The sequence below is a fragment of the Asterias amurensis genome, chromosome 6, assembly GCF_032118995.1.
Source record: "Asterias amurensis chromosome 6, ASM3211899v1".
In the NCBI taxonomy this organism is placed as follows: domain Eukaryota; kingdom Metazoa; phylum Echinodermata; class Asteroidea; order Forcipulatida; family Asteriidae; genus Asterias; species Asterias amurensis.
In genome coordinates this window covers 15,419,349-15,439,685 of record NC_092653.1, presented here as the reverse complement: position 1 = coordinate 15,439,685, position 20,337 = coordinate 15,419,349, and the positions used below count along the sequence as shown (strand labels likewise).

Here is a 20,337-nt window from a genome sequence, read left to right as displayed (position 1 = left end):
TAGTCATAAATTGTACATGTGACACGGTATTTTGGCATAATTATTTTGTGCTTAGTTCCCTTTTGAGCTTAAGCAGCGTTGTAACATGGGCCCTGATGATCTATATTTGTTTTCATATGGTTTGTCCTGATGTGAGTACATTGTTATTTTCTTTCAGATGATTGTGACGACTGCTTTTGAGCCCTCCGTCAATATGGACCATGAAATTGTGACGACACAGTACAAAGAGAGATACATCATGGCTCAGGGAGATGGACATCAAGTATTTCTCAGCTACATACCAGGGTCCCAAGTGAAATTTTTACTGTAGGATCTCTTTTAGCTAAGCTTGAGCTGAAAGTTTAGAAATCCATTAAAGTGCAGAAAATATACATTTCTTACGTCTCATAATTGAAACATAGTCCCATATTACCTTGCACAAATACTGTATGTTAAACTGCCAGGAGCGTCACTGAGTGAGAGATATGCATGCTTTATAAAAAGCCATTATTGTGGTTATTACTACACACTCATCTTTGACCTTTAAATTAAAATCTTAGTTAAGTCTTAGTTTTTAAACTAAGATTTGAGTTTAAAGGTCAAAGATGAGTGTATATAGTAGTGACCACAAAAAAAACAGTTAAAACTGTTTTCTCTTTATGTTTGATCATATTATAACAGGATTAACAGCGTCAAACAACTTTGAGTTGGACGTGTGAGGATGCTGAGCCACCTTATGCAGTACCATAAAACTCTTTCTTCACTACCTCATCAAAGGCGTCATATGACAACAGATGGACACATTGTATAACAGAATGAACCCCAAGAACACGAAGAGGCAGACCAAGTTGGCCTTGGATGCACAAGAAAGATCAAGTTGGAATGGTGACGAAGAGGCCTTCTTTCTGCAGTATGGAGCGCCTTAGGCTATTTCAATTCCAATTGTATTATTCTACATGTAGTTGTTTACATGGTATCTGTTCTGTGGTACTCTCACATGGTGGCCACCATGTTTTTTTTTAAATATATCTACTATATGAGGACATGTAAATATTGTGACAAACATAGGGTTTAGTAACTCTTATTAAAGTTTGTAATGTCAAAGGTCATGACCTTGTCTGTGTTTCAGTACTCATTAACGAGATTATGTAATTACAAAGGTAATTACATTGTATATGGTGTTTATTAGGGTGTTTGAGTACTCATTAACAAGGTTTTATAAAGGGTATTTGAGTTCTCATTAATGAGGTTTTATAATTACAAGGTCATGACATTGTCATTGGTGTTTATTTATAGTGTGTTGAGTACCCATTAACGATGTATAAAGATCCCCTTTAACTGATTGTGGGGTGGGAGATGACAACCTCCACGTGGTCCACCCTGTTGTTAACTAATTGTCATCAAACCATAGAGCTATATAATACAATATTTTGTATCTATGCACCAAACTAATTTTTTAATTACAAGGTCATGACATTGTCTCTAGTGTTTATTTAATGGCTGTTTAGTACCCATTAATGATGTATTAAGATTCCTTTAACTGTAATTTGTGGGGTGGGAGATGACAACCTTCACGTGGTCCACCCTGTCGTTAACTAATTGTCATCAAACAATAGAGCTATATAATACTTGTTTGTATAGCTCTATGCACCAAACAATTTTTTTAACTACAAGGTCATGACATTGTCTTTAGTGTTTATAGGGTGTTGAGTACCCATTAAGGATGTATTAAGATCCCCTTTAACTGTTATTTGTGGGGTGGGAGATGACAACCTTCACGTGGTCCACCCTGTTGTTAACTAATTGTCATCAAACAATAGAGCTATATAATACTTGTTTGTATAGCTCTATGCACCAAACTAATTTTTTAATTACAAGGTCTTTACATTGTCTTTAGTGTTTATTTATTGGGTGTTTAGTACCCATTAATGATGTATTAAGATTTCTTTAACTGTTATTTGTGGGGTGGGAGATGACAACCTTCACGTGGTCCACCCTGTTGTTAACTAATTGTCATCAAAGCAAACAATAGAGCTATATAATACTTGTTTGTATAGCTCTATGCACCAAACATTTTTTTTAACTACAAGGTCATGACATTGTCTTTAGTGTTGTTTATAGGGTGTTGAGTACCCATTAAGGATGTATTAAGATCCCCTTTAACTGTTATTTGTGGGGTGGGAGATGACAACCTTCACGTGGTCCACCCTGTTGTTAACTAATTGTCATCAAACAATAGAGCTATATAATACTTGTTTGTATAGATCTATTCACCAAACATATTTTTTACATATTTTTTAATTACAAGATCATGACACTGTCTTTAGTGTTTATTTATAGCGTGTTAATGACAGTGGACACTATTGGTAATTGTCAAAAACTAGTCTTCACAGTTGGTGTATCTCATCATATGCATAAAATTTGAGCTCAATCGGTCATCGAAGTTGCGAGATATTAACGAAAGAAAAAACACCCTTGTCGCACCATGGTCACACGAAGTTGTGTGCTCTCAGATGCTTGATTTCGAGACCTCAAATTCTAAACTTGAGGTCTCGAAATCAATTTTTTTGAAAATTATTTCAGAGGGAGCCGTTTCTCACAATGTTGTATACTATCAACCTCTCCCCATTACTCAGTACCAAGTAAGGTTTTATGTTAATAATTATTTTGAGTAATTACCAGTAGTGTCCACTGCCTCTAACGATCCATTTAGGCCACTTTTAACTGCCATTTGTGGGGTGGGAGATGACAACCTTCACGTGGTCTACCCTGTTGTTAACTAATTGTCATCAAACAATAGAGCTATATACATGTTTATAGCTCTATGCATCAAACTAATGTACCCTTTTCATGGAATATGACAGCACGTGCGCGCTAACTTGGTTGGCAAAAAATTTGGGAACATCGATTGGGCTGTTTTATACACGGGTAATGGTGACGCAGACGTGATTGTGCGTCTGCTTAGTGCACAACTCCATGGCGTTTGCCAGCCAACATGGGCCGTGCGCATGCGAGAATTAATGTAATTAGCATGTTTCCTGAAAAGGGTCCATTTACCCCATCCTATATTCAATTTTTTTAGGAATATAAAAGTAATACCCGTTTTCCATACCCGTATGTACCAATTATGAGTGAAATGTTTCTCAAACAATGCAATCAGTGGCGTAACCGCAGGGGGGGCCGGCGCCCCCCTCCCCCCGCTCGGAACCCTTGCCCCCCCCCCCCCTCTTGCCCCCCCCCCCCCCATATGAAATCAGAGATAAGTATATTCTTATAGGCCTTATATATAAATCGTTTAAATCTGCATAAAATGCTGCCGTAAAACGGAAAACTTTTATTCATTATCAGTATGCCCTATGTGGACTATAACATGAAAAATGCGTGGAAACGCGCGCGCGATCGTATTGGCGGTAAATGTTTGTTGTGGTTTTGCGGTTACAGAGAGTGCAGGATGTGACAAAGTTCTGTTAAATACGTGGTGGTCTGAACGCAGACCAATAGCTCCGTAAACACAAAGTCAGATCATGGAGGTAGAAATTTCTACCTCCATGGTCAGATGCACTACAGAGAAATTTACTACAGCACAAAAATGGCCAGCGAAAAAGGTTGCTTAGACCATTTCTTCTCCTTTGAAGCAAGCGGTGCAATTGAGAGGTAGGCCTATTATTTTTAAATATCCGTTTCGTAACTAAAATGTGATTATTAAACACCCACAATTTCGATCCTGTATTTTTGGCTTACACTTGTTACAATAAGGCCGAGTAAAAAAAGAAACATGTTTAGTGTCTGGGTTTCTCAAAAATAAGGAAGGAGGAGGGGCTTTTTATTTTTTATTTCAAGGTGGTCGCCATGAATGTCAAATATCAACTGTTTTTTTCTGCTGCTGAAATACACAAAACATTAATGAAACAGTTTGGTCAAGGCATTCAGACAAGACATTCAGGTTTTTTTTTTTTTTTTTTGCTGAGATCATTTAAAATAACCCTTTTTCAAAAAAAAAAAGAAAAAAAAAATGTGCATAAAAAACTTAAGAAAAAAAAAAGGTGTCCTGTAAAAAGGAAGCGGGCGGGGACGCTAAACATTTCTATTTTTTTTATTTTTACTTGGCCTAATATTATTATGTTTTGGGTATTTACACACCCACAAAGCCTAGTTGAGAATACCGTGTACAACTCTAAATTGGTACTTGTTGACCACAGTTGGTAATTTAATCCTTTTATACAGTCAAAAAGTTTTATCTTATACAAAATGACATGTTCTCTAAGATGACTATAGACTATTTTAGAACTGCATTGGTGTGTATCAACTATATATCAGTTAACATATTTAATAATAATCTTGCACTTCTTTGGCCCCCCCAAATTTAATCTTTGCCCCCACTTGCCCCACCAAATGAAATATCTAGTTACGCCACTGGATGCAATGTACTATTCAAAGCTCCAGTATACTAAATTTATTGCCATTAAATTTCAGAGTTAAATATCATGTCCAAATAGGAGAAATAATCCCTATAAAAACACAGTATGAGAAGCATTACCCCCCCCCCCCCCCCATTGCCAGCCCCATCCCCGTCCCAACCCCAACCCCAACCCCAACCCATCCCCGTCCCAACCCCAACCACAACCCCCAACCCATCCCCGTCCCAACCCCAACCCCAACCCCCAACCCCGGGCCGCGATTTTTTTTCCCAAACTGCATTGCAATATGTTTTTCCCCTGCCGCTGTGTTGGTTCTTTCCGTCAGAAAAGTTAGCCCCGGGCCACCAATCACAACGATGTAAACTTAAAATGTAATTGTTGCTGGTAACCAATTTTCTGTTAAAGCTATTCAATGCTAAGCAAGTGTTTCTGTGCTTGTACAGTCATAATGAAGTTAGGCCCTGTACATATAGCAGCATGCAATACACTTCACTGCTCATAATGAAAAAATTGTGGATAATAATGACCAAATAAAAAGAAGGCTGGATTTCTTTTAAAATGTAATAGTAGGTGTCGCCTGCACATGTTGCGGGTGATGACACTCAAGCAGTAGCCTACCCTTAGCATCGTAAGAGTTGCCAAAAATTTGGAGACTGTTATTTGTAAATAGCGCCCTCTGTTGATGGATTGTTATAACCACAAAGCACTTCCGAGTCTCAGCAGGTCTGTTTAAAAACATTTTCTGTATACCTTGGGCCATCCGAATATACACGAGCAGGAGCTAGATAATTCACAATACTTGGTAAAGACACACGAAGGGTGGGCTATACATGACTAATACAACCAGTTTATGTGTTGCGTATTTACTGTAGGCTTAAACGACAGTGGACATTATTGGTAATTACTCAAAATAGATAGTTAGCATAAAACCTTTCTTGGTAACGAGTAATGGGTAGAGGTTTAGTAATTGTGAAAAACGGCTGCCTCTGAAGTAATGTAGTTTTCGAGAAAGAAGTAATTTTCCACGAATTTGATTTCGAGACATCAGATTTAGGATTTGAGGTCTCGAAATCAAGCATTTGAAAGGGGGGGGGTGCTATAGTTAAAAAAGACGTGTTTATATTTTCATAAAACGACAAAGATATCTGTCAAAGACAGTGGAACAACTAGACTGCAATTTGTTCATTCAAATAAGATCAATTAATCATAAAGTGTCAAATATGTTATTACCCCACAACGAAGTAAAGCTCATTTTTAGCTATAAAACCCAACAATTGTCATTGTTTAGATAGGATGGATATCTGAAAGGAGTGCACTCATTTGGCTTGGGTGTATACAGGCAGATTTACCAAGTCGTCCCCCATTATCTCAATGCATCTTAACACCCCATCCCTATTCAACATCCAAAAAGCTAGCAGACGACTTTTGCACACCTGCACATTCATGTAATACATTTTGTTTTTCTGGTATGCAAATTAGAAAAACTTGACACCAAGCCAAAGTTGTTGCTGTCACCCACATGTGTGTAAGAGATGTGACAGCAACAGTGAAGCTGGGCGGGGCTTATTTTCCACAAGAGGTTCTAAGCATTGGATTGGCCAAAATTTGACATACCATCGCGTATAACGGGCCAGATTTCCATTGTTATGCAAAATGTGCGGTTTGTCGAATCGCTCACTTTGGAGAGAAGATGCCATTTCATGAAAAAAACTCAGCACGAAGAGGGTGTGTGCTGCTGCTGTGCTTTAAACGCACGTGGAAAAGTGGTGGTTTTTGTTTTGTGAGAACACTGAATTTAATGTGACTCGGACTGTTGTATCATCCTTCCAACGGCTTAGGGGACATTTCTATACTCTTTGGAATTAACCTGTTGCTCGAATTTGGGCGAAAATTCTGTGCTTGCAGGCTTTGAGAGTTCTACACCGAGGTCGACAGGGACCTTCAACGAGAACAACAACACGTCTGACTTCACATGAGGAACTCTTGGCTGTGCGAATTCCACGGAGTGCGACCTGACGACTGTAGCCATCACCGCAGGATGGAACCATCTACTCTTTGGAATAAATTTACTGCTCAAATTTATATTAGGCGACCTCTGTGTTGAGTTTGCAACCAGCTTTGAGAGTTGTATACAACGTAGTTGTGGAGCTGTGTGAATTCCACAGAGCTTACTTCGAACACTGGCCACGGAAGCACGGGGACGGACGACATGACCGGGGCGGAGACACGATCATGACGGGGAGAGATGAGCCAAAAACACGGCATGCATTCAGCCACGCGCAGGGCCCCGGGGAGGCCGAGATCACAGCAGTTTCAACTAGTATAAGTACAGTCGTACGACTCGTATAGTGTGAGTGTTTCAGCAAGGGCAAGTAGTGTACATTCAAGAAGACTTTCTTCCAAAGATCATGGTCCATGAAATTCGAAATAAACATGAACTTCAATACTTAAGACATGATCTTTAGGAGAAATTTTAGAGTGTGTGATATTTTGTCTTATGGGCGATATGTCAAGAAGGATGTTTCAACTTCAATCTAGAAAGAAATCTTCAAGTAGGACTACTTATCCTACAGTTATTTTGTCCAATGAGGGATTATGTCAAGATAAGTGTTTAAGCATGGAGCAAGCAAGAAATCTTCAATGTGTTGTTTTTGTCTTATGAGCGATTGTTTCAAGAAAGAAATGTTCAAGCAAGAAATCTTCAAATACAGGTATGTTGTCTATTGGGAGATTTGTCTTTGTCAAGATACCCAGGTGTTTAAGCAAGAAATCTTCATTGTTCAAATTTTGGTGTGTTTTGTTGTCTTGCCCAAGCAAATGAAATGTAGTCCAATGAGCGACTTAAGAAACCAAGGTGAAAGTGTTCAAGTTAGAAGTTTTCAATGTGCTAGGCCTATATGTTAATTTTGGTTTTTACCCACACACCGATGTGTGTCAGCTCTGTATACTTAGTGTGTCAGTACTTTTCCCCGAGTACCACGACAAAATATCAAAGGCATATTATTATTACTATTAACATTATTTTTGACCACAAATCTGAAAAAATTCCCAAACTGACAGAAATCAATGGGCAGATATTTTTGTTTTTTTTTACCAAAAACTCAAACTTACAAAATTCTCAATAGATCTCATACTTTCTCTCATAATACGCAGGTCTTTGTGCCTTACAACTTCCCCTAATCAGCGAGTCAACCTCTAAGAGATGAGCACTCTCTCTGCTTCATTGGAAACATTTTCAGTGTTGGAGAATTTCGTCAGGGAACTCTCAATAGCAGGCATTTTCAGCATTTTGTGGTAAAGGAGATTTTCGGTTAAGTGTTTGCCCACCCTTTCACTCATCAAAACTGTTTCACAACAATAACATTTAGAGTACTCGTGACAATGTGTGAACTGAAATGTGAAATTAAATTGGTACAAGAAATATTGCGTACTAGATACAAGGTTGAAATACTAGCCCCGTAAACTTAAGACTGTTACACTTGCAATTTAATTGTACCAACATTTAAGACAATCTGTATACACTTTCGGTAAACAGTATTGTCCAAATCCCACACTTCGTGTATCACAACTTATATATAAAATAACAAACCTGTGAAAATTTAGGCCCAATCGGTCATCGGAGTAGGGAGAAAATAACTGGAAAAACCACTCTTGTTTCGGCACGTTTCGCCGTGTCATGTGTTTACTATAAATCCGTAATTCTCGTTGTTCGAGAATTGATAATTGTTTTAATGTTTTCTCAAAAAGTAAAGCATTTCATGGAGTACTATTTCAAGAGAAGTCTTTCACCATTACCTTCTGTAAACCCTGTAAATTATTTGTAAATCTTTGAACTTTTTTTGTTTTTGTCTGTACGAAAGTGTATAATGGCTTTAAAGACACTGGACACTATAGGTAATTGTCAAAGACCAGTCTTCTCACTTGGTGTATCCAATTCTACCTTCATGGTGTATCTCAACATATGCACAAAATAACAAACCTGTGAAAATTTGAACTCAATTGGTCGTTGAAATTGCGAGATAATAATGAAAGAAAAAACACCCTTGTCACACGAAGTTGTGTGCTTTCATGTGCTTGATTTTGAGACCTCAAATTCTAAATCTGATGTCTCGAAATCAAATTCGTGGAAAATAACTTCTTTCTCGAAAACCACTTTACTTCACATGGAGCCGTTTCTCACAATGATTTATAATATCAACCTCTCCCCATTACTTGTTACCAAGTAAGGTTTTATGCTAATCATTATTTTGAGTAATTACCAATAGTGTCCACCACCTTTAACAAAATCTCACACATTCACCTCACTTTTTATATGTCGATCGTACCTACTTCCTGATTGCATTATTGAAATGTACAGGAGATAATTCATCCTTTAAAAAACCTTTGGAGAATTGGATCTTTCATACATAAATCATTGGTTTTTAAATAGGGGAATCACTGTGTGGTGAATTGGTTTTCAACTAGTGGTTTAATCCCAACGAGGCCTGGTTCTTGATAATTTTACCGAGATGAAGTCGAGGTAAATTATCAAGAACCAGGCCTCGGCGGGTTTAAACCACTAGTTGAAAACCGATTCAACACACTGTGATTCCCATTCATAAATACCTTTTCGGTCAAAAACAACAACAATTCTTTGTAAAAAAGTAAAATAAATGTAAAAATTATAATTGTTCAATGATTTCTTTCAACACAACACCCCTCCAGCTCTGAAATGGTAAAGCTCTCCACCACCCTCGGGTAAATAACTCCTCATAAGGGAATGCTGTGCGCGTCGCGCGTATTGCGTGATGTGGCACAACTGTTTCAGCCGTTGCTCTCGACCAATAGGAATGAAGAAACTGTCTTATAAGAACAGGCGCAAGCTCGCGTGTCTCGCCCATGTTTCAGCACTTTTTACTAGTCATAAACAAAGGTTTATACACACCCACGTGACGCACTCTCCACCAATAGGAATAGCGAAACTGTCTGAGGTAGAAAGGTTGGAAATCAGTATAATAATTTATTCCAAACTGTTAAATAACACTGTGTTAGGTCATTTTCCCTCCAAATTGCAGGTGAAAGCTGCAGACAAGACAGTTGCAGCCTCTACACCCTACGCCTCTTCTTCCCGCCCTGCAATCTTACCTGCACCATTCTACTTGTACTACTTGCTGCTCTCCACAGTCCAAGAGTCACTGCGCCTTAGAGGATGCAATGTCGTAAAGGCCTAAGGTAATCCATGTTTACTGTTTGCTTGCTCTGCTAGTATTGATTATATGTGCACATGTAATAACTCTCTCTCCCCATAAAAAGCAGAAGTCTTTGCAAACACTTTCAACAATTTCAACCAATGGGACAACACCTGGTTGATTTTGTCTTTCAACATTTAACTGGACCTAATAGAGAGGGAGTTTCATTGAGAACGATTTACTCAGTCCGCACTAATGAAATGTTTTCAGTATTTTGTTCTGTAGGCCTATGATATGAAACCATAAAATCACTGAAAATTGTTTGACCCCCAAATCTGAAAACTTGACCCATGCAGGCGCCACAGATTTTTTGGGATTTTGACCAAAACACCCAAACTCATGAAATCTTCAATTAATCTCAAACTTTTGCTGATGTACTCATAAATTACAAAAAATTGTTCACCCCAAATCTGAAAATTCGACCCATACCAGCATCACAGTTTTTTGGGAATTTTGTCCATACCCAAGTATGGTTGCTTTTTTTTTATTGGACCGAAAATCCAAACTCGCAAATTTTTCTATAAATCTAATAATTTTGGTTGTTTACCCAGTCTCAACTGATAAAATGTCTTCAGTAGTCCGTTCTGTATCATTTGGAACCATAAAATCATCAGAAATTGTTTTACCCCAAATCTGAAAATTTTGTCCATACCCGGGTATGGTCGACTTTTTTCATTTCGGACCAAAAATCCAAACTCACAAAATTCTCTATAAATCTAATAATTTTGGTTGTTTACCCAGTCTCAACTGATAAAATGTCTTCAGTAGTCCGTTCTGTATCATTTGGAACCATAAAATCTTGGGAAATTGTTTGACCCCAAAACGAAAATTTTGTCCATACCCGGGTATGGTCGACTTTTCATTTCTGTATCATTTGAAACCATAAAATCATCGGAAATTTTTTGACCCCAAATCTGAAAATTTTGTCCATACCCGAGTATGGTCGACTTTTTTCATTTCGGACCAAAAATCCAAACTCACAAAATTCTCTATAAATCTAATAATTTTGGTTGTTTACCCAGTCTCAACTGATAAAATGTCTTCAGTAGTCCGTTCTGTATCATTTGGAACCATAAAATCATTGGAAACTGTTTGACCCCAAAACGAAAATTTTGTCCATACCCGAGTATGGTCGACTTTTTTCATTTCGGACCAAAAATCCAAACTCACAAAATTCTCTATAAATCTAATAATTTTGGTTGTTTACCCAGTCTCAACTGATAAAATGTCTTCAGTAGTCCAGTCTGTATCATTTGGAACCATAAAATCATCAGAAATTGTTTGACCCCAAATCTGAAAATTTTGTCCATACGCGGGTATGGTCGACTTTTTTCAATTCGGACCAAAAATCCAAACTCACAATATTCTCTATAAATCTAATAATTTTGGTTGTTTACCCAGTCTCAACTGATAAAATTTCTTCAGTAGTCTGTCTGTATCATTTGAAACCATAAAATCTTCGGAAATTTTTGGACTCCAAATCTGAAAATTTTGTCCATATCCGGGTATGGTCGACTTTTTTCATTTCGGACCAAAAATCCAAACTCACAAAATTCTCTATAAATCTAATAATTTTGGTTGTTTACCCAGTCTCAACTGATAAAATGTCTTCAGTAGTCCGTTCTGTATCATTTGGAACCATAAAATCATCGGAAATTGTTTGACCCCAAATCTGAAAATTTTGTCCATATCCGGGTATGGTCGACTTTTTTCATTTCGGACCAAAAATCCAAACTCACAAAATTCTCTATGAATCTAATAATTTTGGTTGTTTACCCAGTCTCAACTGATAAAATGTTTTCAGTAGTCCGTTCTGTATCATTTGAAACCATAAAATCATCGGAAATTGTTTGACCCCAAAACGAAAATTTTGTCCATATCCGGGTATGGTCGACTTTTTTCATTTCGGACCAAAAATCCGAACTCACAAAATTCTCTATAAATCTAATAATTTTGGTTGTTTACCCAGTCTCAACTGATAAAATGTCTTCAGTAGTCCGTTCTGTATCATTTGGAACCATAAAATCTTGGGAAATTGTTTGACCCCAAAATGAAAATTTTGTCCATACCCGGGTATGGTCGACTTTTTTCATTTCGGACCAAAAATCAAACTCACAAAATTCTCTATAAATCTAATAATTTTGGTTGTTTACCCAGTCTCAACTGATAAAATGTCTTCAGTAGTCCGTTCTGTATCATTTGGAACCATAAAATCATCGGAAATTGTTTGACCCCAAATCTGAAAATTTTGTCCATACCCGGGTATGGTCGACTTTTTTCATTTCGGACCAAAAATCCAAACTCACAAAATTCTCTATAAATCTAATAATTTTGGTTGTTTACCCAGTCTCAACTGATAAAATGTCTTCAGTAGTCCGTTCTGTATCATTTGGAACCATAAAATCTTGGGAAATTGTTTGACCCCAAAACGAAAATTTTGTCCATACCCGGGTATGGTCGACTTTTATCATTTCGGACCAAAAATCCAAACTCACAAAATTCTCTATAAATCTAATAATTTTGGTTGTTTACCCAGTCTCAACTGATAAAATGTCTTCAGTAGTCCGTTCTGTATCATTTGAAACCATAAGATCTTCGGAAATTGTTGACTCCAAATCTGAAAATTTTGTCCATATCCGGGTATGGTCGACTTTTTTCATTTCGGACCAAAAATCCAAACTCACAAAATTCTCTATAAATCTAATAATTTTGGTTGTTTACCCAGTCTCAACTGATAAAATGTCTTCAGTAGTCCGTTCTGTATCATTTGGAACCATAAAAACTTGGGAAATTGTTTGACCCCAAAACGAAAATTTTGTCCATACCCGGGTATGGTCGACTTATTTCATTTCGGACCAAAAATCCAAACTCACAAAATTCTCTATAAATCTAATAATTTTGGTTGTTTACCCAGTCTCAACTGATAAAATGTCTTCAGTAGTCCGTTCTGTATCATTTGGAACCATAAAATCATCGGAAATTGTTTGACCCCAAATCTGAAAATTTTGTCCATATCCGGGTATGGTCGACTTTTTTCATTTCGGACCAAAAATCCAAACTCACAAAATTCTCTATGAATCTAATAATTTTGGTTGTTTACCCAGTCTCAACTGATAAAATGTTTTCAGTAGTCCGTTCTGTATCATTTGAAACCATAAAATCATCGGAAATTGTTTGACCCCAAAACGAAAATTTTGTCCATATCCGGGTATGGTCGACTTTTTTCATTTCGGACCAAAAATCCGAACTCACAAAATTCTCTATAAATCTAATAATTTTGGTTGTTTACCCAGTCTCAACTGATAAAATGTCTTCAGTAGTCCGTTCTGTATCATTTGGAACCATAAAATCTTGGGAAATTGTTTGACCCCAAAATGAAAATTTTGTCCATACCCGGGTATGGTCGACTTTTTTCATTTCGGACCTAAAATCCAAACTCACAAAATTCTCTATAAATCTAATAATTTTGGTGTTGTTTACCCAGTCTCAACTGATAAAATGTCTTCAGTAGTCCGTTCTGTATCATTTGGAACCATAAAATCATTGGAAATTGTTTGACCCCAAAACGAAAATTTTGTCCATACGCGGGTATGGTCGACTTTTTTCATTTCGGACCAAAAATCCAAACTCACAAAATTCTCTATAAATCTAATAATTTTGGTTGTTTAGCCAGTCTCAACTGATAAATTGTCTTCAGTAGTCCGTTCTGTATCATTTGGAACCATAAAATCATCGGAAATTGTTTGACCCCAAATCTGAAAATTTTGTCCATACCCGGGTATGGTCGACTTTTTTCATTTCGGACCAAAAATCCAAACTCACAAAATTCTCTATAAATCTAATAATTTTGGTTGTTTACCCAGTCTCAACTGATAAAATGTTTTCAGTAGTCCGTTCTGTATCATTTGAAACCATAAAATCATCGGAAATTGTTTGACCCCAAAACGAAAATTTTGTCCATATCCGGGTATGGTCGACTTTTTTCATTTCGGACCAAAAATCCGAACTCACAAAATTCTCTATGAATCTAATAATTTTGGTTGTTTACCCAGTCTCAACTGATAAAATGTCTTCAGTAGTCCGTTCTGTATCATTTGGAACCATAAAATCTTGGGAAATTGTTTGACCCCAAAATGAAAATTTTGTCCGTACCCGGGTATGGTCGACTTTTTTCATTTCGGACCAAAAATCCAAACTCACAAAATTCTCTATAAATCTAATAATTTTGGTTGTTTACCCAGTCTCAACTGATAAAATGTCTTCAGTAGTCCGTTCTGTATCATTTGGAACCATAAAATCATTGGAAATTGTTTGACCCCAAAACGAAAATTTTGTCCATACCCGGGTATGGTCGACTTTTTTCATTTCGGACCAAAAATCCAAACTCACAAAATTCTCTATAAATCTAATAATTTTGGTTGTTTAGCCAGTCTCAACTGATAAATTGTCTTCAGTAGTCCGTTCTGTATCATTTGGAACCATAAAATCATCGGAAATTGTTTGACCCCAAATCTGAAAATTTTGTCCATACCCGGGTATGGTCGACTTTTTTCATTTCGGACCAAAAATCCAAACTCACAAAATTCTCTATAAATCTAATAATTTTGGTTGTTTAGCCAGTCTCAACTGATAAAATGTCTTCAGTAGTCCGTTCTGTATCATTTGGAACCATAAAATCATTGGAAATTGTTTGACCCCAAAACGAAAATTTTGTCCATACCCGGGTATGGTCGACTTTTTTCATTTCGGACCAAAAATCCAAACTCACAAAATTCTCTGTAAATCTAATAATTTTGGTTGTTTAGCCAGTCTCAACTGATAAATTGTCTTCAGTAGTCCGTTCTGTATCATTTGGAACCATAAAATCATCGGAAATTGTTTGACCCCAAATCTGAAAATTTTGTCCATACCCGGGTATGGTCGACTTTTTTCATTTCGGACCAAAAATCCAAACTCACAAAATTCTCTATAAATCTAATAATTTTGGTTGTTTACCCAGTCTCAACTGATAAAATGTCTTCAGTAGTCCAGTCTGTATCATTTGGAACCATAAAATCATCGGAAATTGTTTGACCCCAAATCTGAAAATTTTGTCCATACGCGGGTATGGTCGACTTTTTTCATTTCGGACCAAAAATCCAAACTCACAAAATTCTCTATAAATCTAATAATTTTGGTTGTTTACCCAGTCTCAACTGATAAACTGTCTTCAGTAGTCCGTTCTGTATCATTTGAAACCATAAAATCTTCGGAAATTTTTGGACTCCAAATCTGAAAATTTTGTCCATATCCGGGTATGGTCGACTTTTTTCATTTCGGACCAAAAATCCAAACTCACAAAATTCTCTATAAATCTAATAATTTTGGTTGTTTACCCAGTCTCAACTGATAAAATGTCTTCAGTAGTCCGTTCTGTATCATTTGGAACCATAAAATCTTGGGAAATTGTTTGACCCCAAAACGAAAATTTTGTCCATACGCGGGTATGGTCGACTTTTTTCATTTCGGACCAAAAATCCAAACTCACAAAATTCTCTATAAATCTAATAATTTTGGTTGTTTACCCAGTCTCAACTGATAAAATGTCTTCAGTAGTCCGTTCTGTATCATTTGGAACCATAAAATCTTGGGAAATTGTTTGACCCCAAAACGAAAATTTTGTCCATACCCGGGTATGGTCGACTTTTTTCATTTCGGACCAAAAATCCAAACTCACAAAATTCTCTATAAATCTAATAATTTTGGTTGTTTACCCAGTCTCAACTGATAAAATGTCTTCAGTAGTCCGTTCTGTATCATTTGGAACCATAAAATCATCGGAAATTGTTTGACCCCAAATCTGAAAATTTTGTCCATATCCGGGTATGGTCGACTTTTTTCATTTCGGACCAAAAATCCAAACTCACAAAATTCTCTATAAATCTAATAATTTTGGTTGTTTACCCAGTCTCAACTGATAAAATGTTTTCAGTAGTCCGTTCTGTATCATTTGAAACCATAAAATCATCGGAAATTGTTTGACCCCAAAACAAAAATTTTGTCCATATCCGGGTATGGTCGACTTTTTTCATTTCGGACCAAAAATCCGAACTCACAAAATTCTCTATAAATCTAATAATTTTGGTTGTTTACCCAGTCTCAACTGATAAAATGTCTTCAGTAGTCCGTTCTGTATCATTTGGAACCATAAAATCTTGGGAAATTGTTTGACCCCAAAACGAAAATTTTGTCCATACCCGGGTATGGTCGACTTTTTTCATTTCGGACCAAAAATCCAAACTCACAAAATTCTCTATAAATCTAATAATTTTGGTTGTTTACCCAGTCTCAACTGATAAAATGTCTTCAGTAGTCCGTTCTGTATCATTTGGAACCATAAAATCTTTGGAAATTGTTTGACCCCAAAACGAAAATTTTGTCCATACCCGGGTATGGTCGACTTTTTTCATTTCGGACCAAAAATCCAAACTCACAAAATTCTCTATAAATCTAATAATTTTGGTTGTTTAGCCAGTCTCAACTGATAAATTGTCTTCAGTAGTCCGTTCTGTATCATTTGGAACCATAAAATCATCGGAAATTGTTTGACCCCAAATCTGAAAATTTTGTCCATACCCGGGTATGGTCGACTTTTTTCATTTCGGACCAAAAATCCAAACTCACAAAATTCTCTATAAATCTAATAATTTTGGTTGTTTACCCAGTCTCAAATGATAAAATGTCTTCAGTAGTCCGTTCTGTATCATTTGGAACCATAAAATCTTGGGAAATTGTTTGACCCCAAAACGAAAATTTTGTCCATACCCGGGTATGGTCGACTTTTTTCATTTCGGACCAAAAATCCAAACTCACAAAATTCTCTATAAATCTAATAATTTTGGTTGTTTAGCCAGTCTCAACTGATAAAATGTCTTCAGTAGTCCGTTCTGTATCATTTGGAACCATAAAATCTTGGGAAATTGTTTGACCCCAAAACGAAAATTTTGTCCATACCCGGGTATGGTCGACTTTTTTCATTTCGGACCAAAAATCCAAACTCACAAAATTCTCTATAAATCTAATAATTTTGGTTGTTTACCCAGTCTCAACTGATAAAATGTCTTCAGTAGTCCGTTCTGTATCATTTGGAACCATAAAATCATCGGAAATTGTTTGACCCCAAATCTGAAAATTTTGTCCATATCCGGGTATGGTCGACTTTTTTCATTTCGGACCAAAAATCCAAACTCACAAAATTCTCTATAAATCTAATAATTTTGGTTGTTTACCCAGTCTCAACTGATAAAATGTTTTCAGTAGTCCGTTCTGTATCATTTGAAACCATAAAATCATTGGAAATTGTTTGACCCCAAAACAAAAATTTTGTCCATATCCGGGTATGGTCGACTTTTTTCATTTCGGACCAAAAATCCGAACTCACAAAATTCTCTATAAATCTAATAATTTTGGTTGTTTACCCAGTCTCAACTGATAAAATGTCTTCAGTAGTCCGTTCTGTATCATTTGGAACCATAAAATCTCGGGAAATTGTTTGACCCCAAAACGAAAATTTTGTCCATACCCGGGTATGGTCGACTTTTTTCATTTCGGACCAAAAATCCAAACTCACAAAATTCTCTATAAATCTAATAATTTTGGTTGTTTACCCAGTCTCAACTGATAAAATGTCTTCAGTAGTCCTTTTTGTATCATTTGGAACCATAAAATCATTGGAAATTGTTTGACCCCAAAACGAAAATTTTGTCCATACCCGGGTATGGTCGACTTTTTTCATTTCGGACCAAAAATCCAAACTCACAAAATTCTCTATAAATCTAATAATTTTGGTTGTTTAGCCAGTCTCAACTGATAAATTGTCTTCAGTAGTCCGTTCTGTATCATTTGGAACCATAAAATCATCGGAAATTGTTTGACCCCAAATCTGAAAATTTTGTCCATACCCGGGTATGGTCGACTTTTTTCATTTCGGACCAAAAATCCAAACTCACAAAATTCTCTATAAATCTAATAATTTTGGTTGTTTACCCAGTCTCAACTGATAAAATGTCTTCAGTAGTCCGTTCTGTATCATTTGGAACCATAAAATCTTGGGAAATTGTTTGACCCCAAAACGAAAATTTTGTCCATACCCGGGTATGGTCGACTTTTTTCATTTCGGACCAAAAATCCAAACTCACAAAACTCTATAAATCTAATAATTTTGGTTGTTTAGCCAGTCTCAACTGATAAAATGTCTTCAGTAGTCCGTTCTGTATCATTTGGAACCATAAAATCATCGGAAATTGTTTGACCCCAAATCTGAAAATTTTGTCCATATCCGGGTATGGTCGACTTTTTTCATTTCGGACCAAAAATCCAAACTCACAAAATTCTCTATAAATCTAATAATTTTGGTTGTTTACCCAGTCTCAACTGATAAAATGTCTTCAGTAGTCCGTTCTGTATCATTTGGAACCATAAAATCTTGGGAAATTGTTTGACCCCAAAACGAAAATTTTGTCCATACCCGGGTATGGTCGACTTTTTTCATTTCGGACCAAAAATCCAAACTCACAAAACTCTATAAATCTAATAATTTTGGTTGTTTAGCCAGTCTCAACTGATAAAATGTCTTCAGTAGTCCGTTCTGTATCATTTGGAACCATAAAATCATCGGAAATTGTTTGACCCCAAATCTGAAAATTTTGTCCATATCCGGGTATGGTCGACTTTTTTCATTTCGGACCAAAAATCCAAACTCACAAAATTCTCTATAAATCTAATAATTTTGGTTGTTTACCCAGTCTCAACTGATAAAATGTTTTCAGTAGTCCGTTCTGTATCATTTGAAACCATAAAATCATCGGAAATTGTTTGACCCCAAAACGAAAATTTTGTCCATATCCGGGTATGGTCGACTTTTTTCATTTCGGACCAAAACAAAAATCCGAAATCACAAAATTCTCTATAAATCTAATAATTTTGGTTGTTTACCCAGTCTCAACTGATCAAATGTCTTCAGTAGTCCGTTCTGTATCATTTGGAACCATAAAATCTTGGGAAATTGTTTGACCCCAAAACGAAAATTTTGTCCATACCCGGGTATGGTCGACTTTTTTCATTTCGGACCAAAAATCCAAACTCACAAATTCTCTATAAATCTAATAATTTTGGTTGTTTACCCAGTCTCAACTGATAAAATGTCTTCAGTAGTCCGTTCTGTATCATTTGGAACCATAAAATCATTGGAAATTGTTTGACCCCAAAACGAAAATTTTGTCCATACCCGGGTATGGTCGCCTTTTTTCATTTCGGACCAAAAATCCAAACTCACAAAATTCTCTATAAATCTAATAATTTTGGTTGTTTACCCAGTCTCAACTGATAAAATGTCTTCAGTAGTCCGTTCTGTATCATTTGGAACCATAAAATCTTGGGAAATTGTTTGACCCCAAATTGAAAATTTTGTCCATACCCGGGTATGGTTGACTTTTTTCATTTCGGACCAAAAATCCAAACTCACAAAATTCTCTATAAATCTAATAATTTTGGTTGTTTACCCAGTCTCAACTGATAAAATGTCTTCAGTAGTCCAGTCTGTATCATTTGGAACCATAAAATCATCGGAAATTGTTTGACCCCAAATCTGAAAATTTTGTCCATACGCGGGTATGGTCGACTTTTTTCATTTCGGACCAAAAATCCAAACTCACAAAATTCTCTATAAATCTAATAATTTTGGTTGTTTACCCAGTCTCAACTGATAAACTGTCTTCAGTAGTCCGTTCTGTATCATTTGAAACCATAAAATCTTCGGAAATTTTTGGACTCCAAATCTGAAAATTTTGTCCATATCCGGGTATGGTCGACTTTTTTCATTTCGGACCAAAAATCCAAACTCACAAAATTGTCTATAAATCTAATAATTTTGGTTGTTTACCCAGTCTCAACTGATAAAATGTCTTCAGTAGTCCGTTCTGTATCATTTGGAACCATAAAATCTTGGGAAATTGTTTGACCCCAAAACGAAAATTTTGTCCATACCCGGGTATGGTCGACTTTTTTCATTTCGGACCAAAAATCCAAACTCACAAAATTCTCTATAAATCTAATAATTTTGGTTGTTTAGCCAGTCTCAACTGATAAAATGTCTTCAGTAGTCTGTTCTGTATCATTTGGAACCATAAAATCATCGGAAATTGTTTGACCCCAAAACGAAAATTTTGTCCATACCCGGGTATGGTCGACTTTTTTCATTTCGGACCAAAAATCCAAACTCACAAAATTCTCTATAAATCTAATAATTTTGGTTGTTTAGCCAGTCTCAACTGATAAAATGTCTTCAGTAGTCCGTTCTGTATCATTTGGAACCATAAAATCATCGGAAATTGTTTGACCCCAAAACGAAAATTTTGTCCATACCCGGGTATGGTCGACTTTTTTCATTTCGGACCAAAAATCCAAACTCACAAAATTCTCTATAAATCTAATAATTTTGGTTGTTTAGCCAGTCTCAACTGATAAAATGTCTTCAGTAGACCGTTCTGTATCATTTGGAACCATAAAATCATCGGAAATTGTTTGACCCCAAATCTGAAAATTTTGTCCATATCCGGGTATGGTCGACTTTTTTCATTTCGGACCAAAAATCCAAACTCACAAAATTCTCTATAAATCTAATAATTTTGGTTGTTTACCCAGTCTCAACTGATAAAATGTCTTCAGTAGTCCAG

General features: G+C 36.3%; 1 protein-coding gene across 1 annotated transcript in view; it reads left to right on the top strand.

Moving 5' to 3' along the window:
- The first annotated feature begins 6,121 nt into the window (after positions 1–6,121).
- Positions 6,122–20,337, top strand: part of LOC139938874 (uncharacterized) — a 244,012-nt gene continuing 229,796 nt past the window's right edge. The window contains exons 1-3 of the mRNA XM_071934522.1: positions 6,122–7,108; positions 7,551–7,691; positions 9,452–9,608. The gene's annotated coding sequence lies outside the window, so the exon portion shown is untranslated. The remainder of the gene's footprint in view (positions 7,109–7,550; positions 7,692–9,451; positions 9,609–20,337) is intronic.